General features: G+C 42.4%; 1 long non-coding RNA gene across 1 annotated transcript in view; it reads left to right on the top strand.

The window, feature by feature from the left end:
• The first annotated feature begins 3,890 nt into the window (after positions 1 to 3,890).
• The window catches only part of LOC102214898 (uncharacterized), a 10,244-nt gene continuing 8,085 nt past the window's right edge, over positions 3,891 to 6,049 (top strand). Inside the window, exon 1 of the long non-coding RNA XR_311897.2 lies at positions 3,891 to 4,143. This is a non-coding gene — a long non-coding RNA (uncharacterized LOC102214898). The remainder of the gene's footprint in view (positions 4,144 to 6,049) is intronic.

Genomic DNA, 6,049 nt, shown 5'->3' with positions numbered 1-6,049 from the left:
TGTCTGGTTTGGCACAAGAAGGCTGTTTGGCCCCCACAGAGCTGCAACAATATGGGCAGATTTTGAGGGACAAAAGATCCAAAGCCTTGAGTTGCAGAGCACGTCTCTGACACTGGGACACTGATGTACTGGGAATACTGGGATGTTACACTGGGAGATGGTCAATCAGAGCACTGGGATGACAACATGAGCTTCTGCAGTGCCTGTGCAGCTGCCCAACAGGTAGCAAGATTTGGAAAATGATTTTTTTTTTCATTATGATTTGGACACAATCATGTAGATAGCTGAAGCCCAAAATACAGGAGATCCCTTCTAACTCTGTGTAGGACAACATATTCTAAGATAAAACTCATAAACGACAGAGTCTGAGGCTGTGAGTCTGTAGTGTGTAATGTTTCTTTGTTTGGATTGTCGTGGAAAGCCTCTGCGATCTCTAGTCATTTCACTATAATCAAACATTCACGCTTCTCGTCCAGCTTTTCATTGTTCTAAAGAGTCATTTGTTCCATGTCAAACCGTGAATAAAAAGATATGATAAATGAAACAAATGCAACACAGACAAAATGACATGCGGCCGTATGAATGCATCCGAACCCGATTTCAGATTAACTGGTTTATGTTTGCCTGCATCTCCTGCAAAGTCTTGGAGAAAAATATGCTGTCGCATGATTTAATCAAGATTTTTATTCACAATATTTAATATCTACCTGGTGCTGAAATACATGGAAAGAACAGGGGCAATTAAGAGCTCAACATTATCACTGGTTCTGAACAGACTGGACAAATGGATTAAAGTGTTAAAATCCTAAACTATACTAACATGGAGGAAGTGTAAAGTCTTTTCATGTTTCATGTGAAAGATGAGAGTGGGGGTCTGGATAGGGTGCTACCTTTAAAAAATGCTGTGTTCTTAAAATTAATCTGTATTTGTGTTTAGTGTAATGTTAAGCGTTTTACACTGAAGGCAGTGAATCCTGCACATTGTGTATTATCCTTGATGATAAATTACCCAAACAATGCACTTCTGAAAAAGACAAAATGCTTCATTTGTGGCGTGTATGTCATTTCTAAGATGTTTATCTATACAATATGATCTTTAAATACATGAAGCCTTTACACAAAGAGTATAAAAAGACAAAAGAGCCAGCAAAAACAGTTTCTTTTCAAATTCTGGATCATTTCCCAAATACTACTTTGTATCCCTGCGCTGTTCCCTGAGTCCAATTTTTTTCTTTCTTTCTCTCTTTGTTTTTTGGCCCTTGGTTTTCATTCATGATAGTCGTTTACATGCTGGTCAGCAGCTAAACTGGCTCACGGAGGCTTTTTAGCTCAGTGAAGAATGTGTGTGGGCTGTAAACACATCCTTCTGCTGGTTTAAACACACAATGTCGGATCCAAATGTAAACAAAGAAAAAGACAAACGCAAGACAGGACGATGCTCTCAGATGGCAGTTATTAGTAATATTGTCTAATCTTGTTAATGCTTTTAAATATAAAAACAAGCACAAAATCTGTTTCTTTTTTCTGAAGTTGAATATACCTGCTACTAGTGGAGCCTTTAGGAGACCTCATAAAGGATGGACAAAAAAACAAAACACTTGTCAGTCAAATGCAGAGCAATAGGCTACACCTGACAGGTGGGAATGCAACATAGTGATCTTTTTAGATTATAGTACAGAAAATTAGAACACACACACATGCACACGCCTTTTATTAGAAACCAAGAAGCATGTAAAAAGATGTTTGTGCACACGCTGGTTTTGTTGGTTATGACTATAAGAGACAAATTAATTTTTTTCAGAGTTCATTATATTTTGCAGTTTTCTGTTAAGATTGCTGGCAGGATTTTACACATCCTTCCAAATGGTGTCATATTTGCGTTGGGGGTAGGAAGCATTGAGCAGAACACTGACGGTTCCAACATGTTTTAATTACGGCTTCTTTTCCTGTCATTTGACGTTGTGGTGTATTTCGGGTGCAGAGTTGCCAGTCACACTCATGTTGCTTCTGTAAGAGACGCAGATCTATTATATAAATCGCATAAAGAGTTGAGCTGATCCGGTAAATGGTTCTGGTACCAGGTGAAAACCAAACCCTACCTCAGTAAAACACTGAATGGGTATACTGTTTTTAACCTAAATGACCAGCTGCACAAGAAAATGCTGACTGGCATTAACAAGCACAAATTCATTAAACAGCTTTGTGTGTTGTGGCAGTCTTACTGGTAGTAGGGAATACAGAACTTTAACTTGTAGAGGCACATCTTAACATTATGGCATTTCTAATTTCTTAATAAAGCAGAGGATGTGATTCCTTTGGTGGTTATGGCATTATTGTGACTATATTCCAATAAGGAACATATTACATTAAATATTTTAGTTACATTTTAGTTGCCTTATGGCTGCAGCTGAAGTCATAAAAAGTTATATATCCGGTAAAAAAAACCCTACTCTGCTGTTAGTCTATTGTGACCAAACTTGCAGTTCAAAATTGTGATTATTTTTCAGTCTTGCATATTAATTAATCTGCAATCTAAGACTGGTTAACCAGCAGAGAAATTCATAAAGTCTTTGCAGAGTAAACTGGTTGGGGGGGAGGAGATTGTGGTGGTGGTGGTGGGAGGCTGGGTTAACTGCTATGCCTTGCAGGAATGGCCTGGTGGGTGCTAATGAACTTGGGATGTGCCACCACAATGCTGAGCGGCCCCTGGTGCACCTCGGTGTCCGGGTTCTCATGCAGCCGATGGAATAAGAGGGTTGATGGAGGGGAGGAGGAGAAGTGATGGGGGTTAGGAGGAGGGCGGGCGGCTGGATTGTGCACCCAACCTATTGTGCCCGGTCCTTAGCCCATTAGCCACCACCAACCACTCTTGCTTTCGAGAGCTCGAGACTAGCCTGCCTGCCTGCCCGAACTCGGTAACCAGGCATCGGCGAGGGCGAGAGGAGGGGAGGAGAGAAACAGTAGCCGTATTTAGAGTTTGATCTCCAGGAAAGCGTCCAAAATTTGGAGAGAAAGAAAAGGGGAGCCCGGGACATTGGTAGGCAGGGAGAACCCCCCTGACAACAAACCCGGGCCTGACAAAGTTGTCTCTTTGGCAGTCGCGCCTCCTATTGAACCAGTAATTTATTCAAAGGAGATTTTTATCCCCGCGATCTAATTATTATGATAATCAAGTGACCCAGACCCCCTTTCTTGGCTCTTGTCTGCGGGCTCTGGGCTCGGCGGTGACAGTAAAAGCTGATTTGCACGGTCTTCACCCCCTGGTCACATTCCTGGACTCCTCTGTATCAAAGACGTAGACAATGAGAATAGTGGATGTGCGCACTTGATCCAGGCATGAGCGGAGGCCGCAGTCTCCGCCGGGGGCTTTGTGTCAAATGAATACTAGTAGCCAGACAAGATTACACGAAACTTTTTATAATCCCCACATGGTCCAAAACGACGCTCACAACGACACCCTTGATATGTGAAACTCCCAAATAGACCTGAAATAGAGACAGCAGAGACGATGCTGAATATTTGATTGAGCTGATGATACCAGTTTATAATCAATTAGAGAACTGATTATTAATATGATGACCAAATGTCATGCAATATAAGGAGTGTTGCCAAGATTTTGGTATCTGTAGTCTCAAATATGACGTCGAATAAAGCCATTCTACACTAACTCAGATTATTAGTTTCGAGGATTCTTTTTTATCATTGAGGACAGAACTTGAGCTTGAATCCTTATTCAAGACCACTTATGCTTTCATTTTTTTAGAGGGTGGAGACAAAAAAGCAGACCTGCATCGTGTCATAAAGGGGAGGGCCTTGGTGGTGGTAGCCTATATGTTTTTAGAGCAGGCATGTTTTGAGTTCATATTGCATCTGACGAGAGGAATGGCGAGTACCGGGGACAGCGCGGGGAGGAAGGGGGGAGGCGAGATCCACCTCCGAGAGAAATAATGGGGATGATAATAAAACAGGGGGAAAACCCGTCCGAGGGAAGCTGAATGGATGGAGCAAGGCAGACGTCACGGCCAGCCGCAGCCATGAAGACCGTGCGGTCCAGCCTCCGGCAACTCAGTTGGTCTCCATCTCCCGAGCCGCACGCTTCTCGATTTTGGAGAGCGGACGCCGTGGAGACTCCCAGGCGACGGCGTGAGTATCAATATAATCTGTGTTTTCTCCAAAGGGGGGAAGGTGAAAGCGGTTGGGGATTAGCGGCGAAAATCACGGAGGAAAGACTGTTCGCATCCGCGCCGTGCACGCCGCCGATCTGCACGCATAACGGAACAGGATGCACACAGGCTGGATGTGTCAGCAGCAGGCGAATATGGGCGCTGTGTGTTTGAGCAGCAGGTCCTGGGCTCTGAATTTACCGTTATATTTGTTTCTGTTTTGATGCTCTGATGAGGGTAAAATAGGAGGTGATGTTTCACTCACAATGGCAGCTGTTGAGAGGAAAACCAAGTGGCAACTCAGTGTTCATGACATTTTGTCTCTTAACTCAGTGTGCTTAAAAAAATACAAATCGATATTGAAAGCTTCAGAAAGAAAAATTATGGGTTTATTCACTTAGTAGAATATGGAGTAGTGCACAGGTGGAAAGTAACAGCTAAAACATGTGGAAACAAACCTGCACTGTGGAATACGTGTGTGAAAGAGCAACTTCTAATTTGAAGTGGTTTGTCTCTGTTTTAAAGAAAAAGTACTCTTTTTTCAGACCCAGCCTTTATGACGCATTGTGTGCAGGCTTCATACAAAGCGATTCACAGAGAGCCACACAGGCCAAAAGGCGCTTCCAGCCTTGATTTCATTTCTCATACACACCGCCAGGCACTTAGCAGGGTCACTTCTCAAGCTCTGTTTGCTGCAGAAGCGGGAGCTGCAGAGACAGGCAACATATGGCACGAAAACCCAACAAAATTTGACACGATCAGGATGTGGGGAAAAAATTAAATCCTTTTGTGTCTTTTCCCCCCAAATTAAGCCCTTGCAGGACTCTTTGCTACCATGTGGCTCAGATATGAGGATTACTAGCACACAGACCTGCAATGCATGCGTAATAAGACAAAGTGATCGTGTTCACACCCATGGTTGGCGGATAAAGGGATCACAAGGCCAAATATCCAGTCCACACGTGTGCGCCGAGAGGCCTGTACAGAGAACACGTGTGCGCCCCCGGATACATTAGGGGAGAAAAACTGAGGCCGTTGAGCTTTCAGGGGGTTTGAAGCAAAAAGAAAAAAAAGGAGATTATGAAATACTTCACATGATGAACATGAGGGTATTAATTTGTATGCAGGCTTAGGGAGGAGGGGAGAATTTAGAAAACAACGATTTTGTGCAACCTTTGCACAAAATTCAGATTCATTTTCCAGTTTAAGCCAAAATATATCGGCCACGCAACTTTAGAGTATTTATCTAGCAACACACACACACACACACACACACACACACACACACACACACACACACACACACACACACACACACACACAATTGGCAACTGTGGGGTGGAACAAATAAGGAGAGGATTTCTGTACAGGGCTTTAAATGAAGTTCATATGCACCGTGTATTTTAGAGATATTTGCGACACCACTGTAAAAATGGCAGGTTGTACATTATTGTAAAAATACAGATAACAAAGTATTAAAAGTACTACTGCTGAAGTATCACTCAGTGCACCTTACTTCACCTACTATCGGAGTTTTTGTTTTAAAAAAATATTTTGTCCTTGTCGTGACAAAATAGAATTTTCTGACGATCTTTGCTGGTTAAACGAAGTCTACAATAACCAAAATTGGGCAGTTAGGCTTTGTAGTCATTTTGAAGAGTAAAATCATCGTCTCTTTTTTCCAGGAACCGCTGGAGAGACATTCAGCGGCCTCACAACACGTGATTTACTGTAGGTAATATGGATAACCAGCTCTCTCTGTCACTCATATCACCCTCAGGCTTCCGTGGTTATTTTTTCAAAGTTTGATGGAATAATATGTTTTATTTTGACGTAATTGCTTAAAAAAATACAAGTGTATTTATCTACAACAACAACAACAACAA

Source organism: Pundamilia nyererei, unplaced genomic scaffold (genome assembly GCF_000239375.1).
Source record: "Pundamilia nyererei isolate P.nyererei 1_Seehausen unplaced genomic scaffold, PunNye1.0 scaffold00090, whole genome shotgun sequence".
NCBI classification, from domain to species: domain Eukaryota; kingdom Metazoa; phylum Chordata; class Actinopteri; order Cichliformes; family Cichlidae; genus Pundamilia; species Pundamilia nyererei.
The sequence above is the reverse complement of the archived record's forward strand: the minus strand, read 5'-3'. Positions and strand labels throughout refer to the sequence as shown.